This window comes from Haliotis rufescens, unplaced genomic scaffold, assembly GCF_023055435.1.
Source record: "Haliotis rufescens isolate VD_foot unplaced genomic scaffold, xgHalRufe1.0.p SCAF_6, whole genome shotgun sequence".
NCBI lineage: Eukaryota > Metazoa > Mollusca > Gastropoda > Lepetellida > Haliotidae > Haliotis > Haliotis rufescens.
Genome location: NW_025964334.1, coordinates 16,153,643 through 16,162,568, shown reverse-complemented (window position 1 = coordinate 16,162,568; position 8,926 = coordinate 16,153,643). Strand labels below are relative to the sequence as shown.

At 41.0% G+C, this 8,926-nt stretch overlaps 1 long non-coding RNA gene across 1 annotated transcript; it reads right to left on the bottom strand.

The window, feature by feature from the left end:
- Positions 1-291: 291 nt before the first annotated feature.
- Positions 292-8,903, bottom strand: LOC124140578. Its single transcript, XR_006861939.2, has 3 exons — positions 8,862-8,903; positions 4,353-4,469; positions 292-1,106 (listed from the first exon to the last, which is right to left on the bottom strand). It is a non-coding gene; the product is annotated as an uncharacterized LOC124140578 (long non-coding RNA).
- Between the last annotated feature and the right edge of the window lie 23 nt (positions 8,904-8,926).

Below are 8,926 nucleotides of genomic sequence, written 5' to 3'. Positions count from 1 at the left end.
GGGTGGTCAGGCTCGCTGGCTTTGTCGATGCATGTCATCGATCCCAATTGTGTGGATCGATGCTCATGATATCAATCACTAGATTGTCTGGTCCAGACTTGATTATTTACAGACCGCCGTCATATAATAGCTGGAATAATGCGGAGTGCGGCGTTAAACAACGAACCAGCCAAACCAATCATATCAAGTACCATAAGCTCTGTTGTTAGTAATAGACACTAACAAAGTGTCATTTCATATTATGTGGGAATTCATACTTCCACAAATAGCTGGGATAATGCTGAGTGCGGCGTCAAACAACAAACAAAAAACTTCCACAGTCTGACTATTCCCTGCCAAACCCCTTACGACCATGGCAAGTGTGACATAGAGTCATGCTTGTTCACATCAGAGGTGACAAAAAGTCACCATAATTCCTGATGGCAAGGACACGTGAAGATCAAGGGTAGAATATGTCTTCAGCAATCCATGCTTGTCGTAAGAGGCGACGAACGGGATCGGGTGTCATCGATCCCAATTGCGTGATTCGATGCTCATGATATCAATTACTGGATTGTCTGGTCCAGACTCGATTGTTTACAGACCGCCGTCATATAGCTGGAATATTGCTGAGTGCGGCGTAAAACAACAAACAAACCAATCACGATGGCAAGAGCGATCCTGGATCTCTTTCAAAATTTTCTTCTCTTACCAGGGCATTGTCGAACATATTGCTGAAATTTTAGAAACATATTCTTAACACAACATATTTCAAGGATGAAATCATGTGGGCAGGTAAATACGCTTAATATTTGCTTTTTAGATACTGAAACAAAGAATGTGGAACCAGTGATCAAAAGGATCTTAAGCACAATTGCGGATAAATTCATGGTAAATGCTAGAGCTCTGAACGCGGCTTGGTGGAACCTCATACGTAGCTGTACTACTCAAGTAGCAGTCAGACGACAGATATTGGATATCTGCTGTAATACACAGGAAACCTGTTTCTGCAAAGCATGCAGACATACATGCCTCTATCGTTGTGACGTTCTTGATGATCCTGTTGTTGTATCCCATCAAGGCCATATTTCTGAATGTTGTGAAATCCGAACCATATGTAGCACACCCTGAAAGGAAATGTATTCTGAAAACAATGTCTGCAATTTTTATCATCTTTTTTTGACCAAACTTGACACCAGTGAAACTCTGAAACGTCTCGTGGTGACTATTTTATATATACTGAACAACAAAAGTTCCTGTGACATTGATTAAGATTTAATGCAAAGTTATGTTTTTTACCAAATCTGAAACAATTTCGGTTTGCAACAGATAAAAGACTCCTGTAAGTGTTCAAATGGTTTAATTTGCCATACTGACTTCAGAAAATTCGTGATTTTATAAAAAAACACATGAACATGCCAAAATGTCAATTTACAAATCAATAGCGTGTGTGTCCACCTCTGGTTGCGATGCAAGCAACACATCTTCGTCTCATGAATGGACCAGGCGTCGCACAAAGTTCTGTGGGATATCTGTCCGTATCTGCTGGAGCATGTTTCGAAGTTCCTGGAGTGTCTGTGGAACACGTGGTTGACGTCGAAGGCGAGATCAGGGTAGTGAGCCGGCCAGGGGATGATATTCCCGTTGTTTTGTTGAAGAGAATCCTGAACAAGTCAAGCAATATGAGGCCGGGCGTTGTCATGTTGAAAGGTAATGCCTGGGCCATGACGACGCAAAAACGGTAGAACAACAGGGCCGATGATCTCGTCGCGGTAGCGCTGTCCATTGAGATTTTCCTCCACCACTATCAAACGGGTCCTCTGTCTTGCTGTAATCCCACCTCATACCATAACGCTGCCGCCCCCAAACCGATCTTCTACCATGACGCATTAGACCGCCTCCGTGGTCTAGTGGTAGAGCGTCCGCCCGGAGAACAAGGACTGGTCGGCTCGGAGTCAGTATACTGTGTCTGAGTGGGATATTCATGTTAAACTGTGGCATGGTATCTCAGGGAGCTAGCACTATAAATCAGCATCAGTCCGGACTAGTACAAGCAGCCACACAAACACACACACGTACATGCACGTCGCAATATAAGTGCAATAATCTTGGACGCGACGTTAAACCCCATTTCACCTCACCTCCATGACGCATTGATTGACGTAACGTTCACCTCGACGTCGGTACACTCGAATCCGTCCATCTCTGACTGCATTCGTCTGTTGCCAACGTTGCCATAAACACCAAATGGTGTTTCTGTGGACGTTAAATTGTTTTGCAACATCACGTTGACTCGATCCTGCTTCAAGCATAGCAATGGCTCGCAGACGCTCATTTTCGGACAGGCGTGGCATGTCGTAATGTTGAATAATTGCGTTAGTTTGTTGTTTTTCTGAGTGGTTGTTGTCAGCACGATGCTAAACAATACATATGGAATCCCGTTAACGCACATGTTATTATACCCATTCTTGGGTAGTAAAATGCATGGGGTTTGGAAAAAAATCAACTTTTGCATGGAATGCATGCTTTTCTGTAGCAGTTGCGTTTTTGTGACTTGATTCAAAACAAGTACTACAATATTGAAAACCAAACTTTACTAAAATACACTAAAATATTGGTGTCACAGGAACTTTTGTTGTTGAGTATATTTCCATCGCTATCGTAAAAGGTTCAGGACAGATTGTCAAAAATTAAAGCAAATGCCATCTGCAGTTTACTGAGAAAACAATATGTGAACTCTCGGACTTCTCGTTGATAACATCTTTGGGAAATTTAAGGATGATGTTTAGGAAAGAAGTCTTCTCACCTTTCCGATCTGCTATTTGCCCTTTGTTGAACGATATCAGATCACCTTTATACCTCAAGCTTACGTTAAACTTCTTGGCCATATTCACGTGTTTTGGTACAAGGATCAAGGAATGCAATTTCCTTAAGATTGTTATTTTGGATAATTTCTTGACAGAATTTAACTTTGTTCTTTTCTGAGATTTTATAAATTCAAGTGAGCATATCATTTGGTTTTTAGACTCTTGAAGGCTCGGGGTAGAATAGATCTTCAGCAACGTTTTATCCCATGCTTGCTGTAAACTGCGGCTATGCTTGTCATAAGAGGCGACTAACGGGATCGGGTGGTCAGGCTTGCTAACTTGGTTGATGCATGTCATCGTCTCCCAATTGCCCAGATCGATGTGCATGACGCTAGTCACTGGATTGTCTGGCCCAGACTCGATTACTTACAGACCGCCGTCATATAGCTGGAATATTGCGGAGTGCAGGGTTAAACAACAACCAAACAAACAAACATCTTTCGGTTTTGAGAGTCCATATGGTATTTATTCTACTGTTATCAAATACTTTCCAAGAATATAAAGAAAGGCCTTCCATGTTTTGAGTACAATGGTATATCTTTTAGACACGGATTAGGTGGCACTTTTGCTGAGCCTTGCAACATTTCTCCTTTTGAATAAGATTTTATGGAGACCCACGTTCAGGTGTCACCAAGGAAACACAATAAGTAATAACACTATCCAGGTACCTCACCTGGATAGGTGTTCAACAGTTTAATACGTCTGCAAAAGACACCCATAATCTTGAGAACAAATAACAATGACATCTTATATGATTTAAACAAGAAAAGATACACTTTCAGGAAAAGATTACACACCCAAATATAAAATATTTTGAAATTTGTTTTTATCAATGTTATGTGCCATTATGAGCTACATAAGCACATGCTCACGATATAATTGGTTGGTTGGTTGGTTGTTTAACGCCGCACTCAGCAATATTCCAGCTATATGACGGCGGTCTGTAATATAGTCGAGTCTGAACCAGACAACCCAGTGATCAATGTCATGAGCATCGATCCACGCAGTTGGGATCGATGACATGTATCAACCAAGTCAGCGAGCCTGACCACCCGACCCCGTTAGTCGCCTTTTCCGGCAAGCATGGGTTGCTGAAGACCTATTCTACCCCGGAATTTAGTAGGAATTGTACGATGATTATGGAGAGGATATTCTCGCTCATTTCTATTGAGTCTTGCTTACAGCAGTGTACAAATATACGCATTTTTTAGTCTCATTTATTAATATCTCTAAGATCAATATTGCACGCGAATGCTTTGTTCACATTTACCTCCAGGATAGAGTTTTTGATACTTTTGATTGTTAAGTTGAGTCAAAGTTAAGTGTCACGTTGAGTCATTAAGACGGTTATGACATTTAGGTGAAATATTGTTTGGCTTGATTTCGGGGAGCCATACCATAATAAATACATTACAACTAAGGAGCGCAAGAAGAATGCCTTCTACTGATACTTGAGAAGGATATTTATTGTTTCAATACATGTTTCACAATTAGAACTCAACTTACCTTGGACACAGCTGCCGCTTGAGTACTGGTGCATAATGTCACACACACACCATCCATCATTACAAGTCGTATTTACACCAGTGCAGTCAGCAGAGCCGTTGCAGGAACCGAAATGTACTGCAAATACAAAAATTGATTATGGAGAGGATTTGGACTTTGTCAAACTGAATTTGAGGACTATGGTCAAAGCACACGAATGAGACCATGGTCTCAGACCACCAGCAAATATTCCCAAACCAACAAATTAAGTTTGACAAAGTGCGAATCCTCTCAACCAAACACCAACACTAAAAGTAAATTCCTAAAAGCTACAGAAATCCGTCATCACAAAGCTTTGATAACACTGATGTTTTAACGGTTTTACATCTCGTTTGCCTTTAAAGAGCTAAACAAGCAATACACTTTTGTAACTAGTGTCATTCAGTTTGTCACAACTTTTTAATCCTATTTATCCTTATTCTCGCTGTACACGTGATGATCCGGGAAAGAATAGGTCTTCAGCAACCTCTGCTTGCCATAAAAGGTGACTATGCTTGTCGTAAAAGGCGACTAACGGGATATCATGTCATCGATCCCAATTGCATGGATCGATGCTCATGATATCAATCACTGAATTGTCTGGTCCAGACTCGATTATTTTCAGACCGCCGTCATATAATCTGGAATATAGCTGAGTGCGGCGTTAAACAATAAACCAACCAACCAACCTGGCTTCATTATCTGTGTGTTATTTGTAATTCTTACTGTATCTATGTGTGCTGTTATTTTCTACTACCCGTTATTGTTTATGTTAATCTGCTCATCACAACGTATTAATATGCATAGACCTCTCTTCACTTGGTCTGGGAAGGTACGTAAGTCCGGTATCATTCAACCTATCATTTCATTTCTCTGTGATTTTAATCGTAGTATTTTTGTTGATTTTAACTCTTGGGCTAATCTTTCTGATCATCGCCAGTGGCCAGAGGGATGGTGTAAATCCTGCTTGGGCTCCATGTAGGTAGCAGAAGTACCGTAAGTCCCCATGGTCCCTAGTATGGTGGCCTAACTTTGGTTGCTGGCGATCTACAGCCCGTTTTTTATATTGTGTTGTCTGTCATAATGTGATTATTTTATAATTCTATAACTAGTTTTACAATTATAATCTGTGATATTTTGCTAGTTGTTGTACAGGTCTTAATATATTATATAAATACATAACTTGCTCAAGTCGCGATATGGCTGAAATAATGCCGATGTGACTTTAAATTTTAACTCACTCACTCACTCTTCACTTGGTTGCAGTCACTCAAGATTGATAACAGTGTAAGAATCTGCATCGAATTGTCGCTATACGCAATAAACCAGAAGTTGTTGTCCATAAATTTTGGTGTTTTTTCTTATTTCCTCACCAACTTCCTCACCCTATCGAATATGTTTTGGTGAATAATCCAGACTGGTTATTCTCTAGTGTTCACGTTTTATATATACATTTCAACGAAAGGATTTGTTGCATTATAATGTGCATTCTATTTGAAACAACGTAGAACAATACATAAGTTAATGATTTGTTGAAAAAAGAGTAATTCTAAAAGAGTTCTAAAACACCGTTGACAATATTTTTTCCCTGGATATGGTTATTATAACTAAAGACAATACCCTGTCTATGTTCTCTCTCTGTGTAAGAGAGACCCGTGAAGATTCCGGGTCAGCATTTAGGAAAGGATTTCAGCTGCGAGCGTTAATATTATTAGTAAATGGACCATTTAATAGCTGATAGTCTTAACTGACTAGCAAAAGAAAGTAATCGGAATTCTCCGACATTACAATACAAACAATTTTATTGTATAAGTCATTCGTTGATGTAAATACATCTTGAGAAAGAATCCGATATTGTACAATCAAATTTCGGAGGGGTCAGAAAGAGACTCCATTTTCAATATCATTGGACCCGTGAAGATTCCGGGGTAGGATAGGTCTTCAGCAACCCATGCTTGCCGTAAAAGATGACTATGCCTGTCGTACAAGGCGACTAACGGGGTCGGGTGGTCAGGCTCGCTGACTTGGTTGATGCATGTCATCGATCTCAATTGCGCGGATCGATGCTCATGATATTAATCACTGGATTGCCTGGTCCTGACTCGATTATTTACAGACCGCCGTCATATAGCTGGAATATTGCTGAGTGCGGCGTTAAATAACAAATCAACCAACCAAATCAATATCAGTACGTTACCACAAATGTGAAGATTAAAAAATGTTCATGAAAACAGCAGCACACTACTTCTATATCTTGAATGACCTCAATTGGCAGCACTTCTGGCAACAACTCGTCGTCTCATCAATGATGGCAGTCTGTTCCAGCTCAGGCGACGTATTTGGGTGTTGTTCATTCCAAGTGTGATATAAGTGATCCCGATGGTGTCTTATGGGTGATAGGTCCGGGGTACGAGACGCCCAAAGAAAAAAAGCAATGATAATTCAGGTCAGAAAGTCAGGGGTCTGGCGTTGTCCTGTTTGAGGAGAACACACTGGGACAGGTGACTAAAGAATGGACCCGCAACAGGGCGAAAAGGTTGCCTCGTATGATGGATAACAAGACGTGTGCTTCTATCGCCATTGATCCCTCCCCGAACCATAATACATGTACCTCTTCCACCAAATGGATGGACTTCCTGGATGCAGTTTGATGCAAATCTGTCGCCTCTACGTCCATAACTCGCCCTCGATGGGACAAGTTGAGCTGACTTTCGTTTATCAACAGTACCAAGTGTCAATCACGCCGTTGCCAACGCCGTACTGTGTGGTCCAACGAACTGTTCTGTCGATGATGACGGGTGAAGGAATGGTCGGTTAGGTCGAATGTCTGCTGCCCGACGACCTAACTCTGACATAACGTCATGACCGATGACGTCACTGTCAGGAACCGGTTGCGCAGATGTAATGTACGCAGATAGCGGTTCTCACACGGGGTTATGACGCATGGTATGCCTAGTGTGTCCTGTCTGGTTGTACCTCTGGAGAAGTCGAGCTACTGTTATCCAGTTGTAAACTAAGAGTTGTGCATTATGGACTTGCGTCATGCGTTATGTCTTGTTTGTTTGTTTGTTTGTTTGTTTGTTGTTTAACGCCGCACTCGGCAATATTCCATCTATATGACGGCGGTCTGTAAAATAATCGAGTCTGGGCCAGACAATCCAGTGATCGACATCATGAGCATCGATCCACGCAATTTGGATCGATGGTATGCATCAACCAAGTCAGCGAGCCTGACCACCCGATCCCGTTTGTCGCCTTTTACGACAAGCAAAGTCGATTTTTCCGGCAAGCATGGGTTGCTGAAGACCTACAAGGTGCTCTGCATTAAGCCGAAAGGGAATGGGTTGTATTTAAAAATATAAAGTTAACAAAAATGTACAAAAATGTACAAAAATGCCTCTTGCTGACATCTGTCAATTGTGGTGAAAGCCGAAAAATAAAAAGGCGTCAAGAACACATTTGTTCTTCTGCTGGTTACTTAACTTTACACAGAATAAAGAAATGCAGTCATGCAGATCCAGGTTACATGATATAATGATTGCAGACATGCGTTATACCCAGGACATTCGGCGCGAGAGCTCACTCACAGTGTTTCCTAACACGTTCTCACCAAAATCGTAAGCCCTAGTTGTGAATCTTGACATGGTATTGGACCTCTATGTCATTCCTTCTTTACGATATACACTCACTATCTCACATTTGCTCTCACTGTAAAATCATCTCTTCCGAAACCACTAGACTAATGAAGCTGGAACGTCATGTGCATGTTCTCACCACATCTTAATTAGTCAAAAGGTTCAAAACCGATTGTATTATGGCAGTAGCAGACATATTCATTCCCATTAGCCAGCGATGTATGCATAGAATGTGATTAAATTTTGTTAATGGGTAGTTGGTAGTTCAAATATATGTTCCATTTTTAACACACACACACACACAAAATGACTTAGCCTTGATGATGCAGATAAATTCTTTCAAAATAGATTTGTTTGTTTGTTGTTTAACGCCGCACTCAGCAATATTCCAGCTAAATGACGGCGGTCTGTAAAATAATCGAGTCTTGACCAGAAATTCCAGTGATTGACGTCATGCACATCGCTCCACGCAATTGGGATCGTTGACATGCATCAACCAAGTCAGCGAGACTGACCACCCGTTAGTCGCCTCTTATGACAAACATGGGTTGCTGAAGATCTATTCTATCCCGGATCTTCACGGCGTTCCGTCATGCGTGAAGACAACTGTTTCAAGATAATTCCAAGTAAATATAAATGAGTTACCAACAAATATTAAGAAACAAGGTTTGTTTTTAGAGTGGAAGAGGAAAGTATAATATTGCAATGTTAGACTTGCCTTTAAATAAGTAAATCTTCGTAGAAAGAACAGATACGACAACCACCGTCATATAGCTGGAATATTGCTGAGTGCGGCGAAAAACAACAAAACAAACCAAAACAGATACGAGAATACTTCGATCAATACCATACATACCTGGACAACTCGGGAGATGACAACTTTTGGGGGTAATTTCAACTAGATTCTCAGGGCAGTTATTC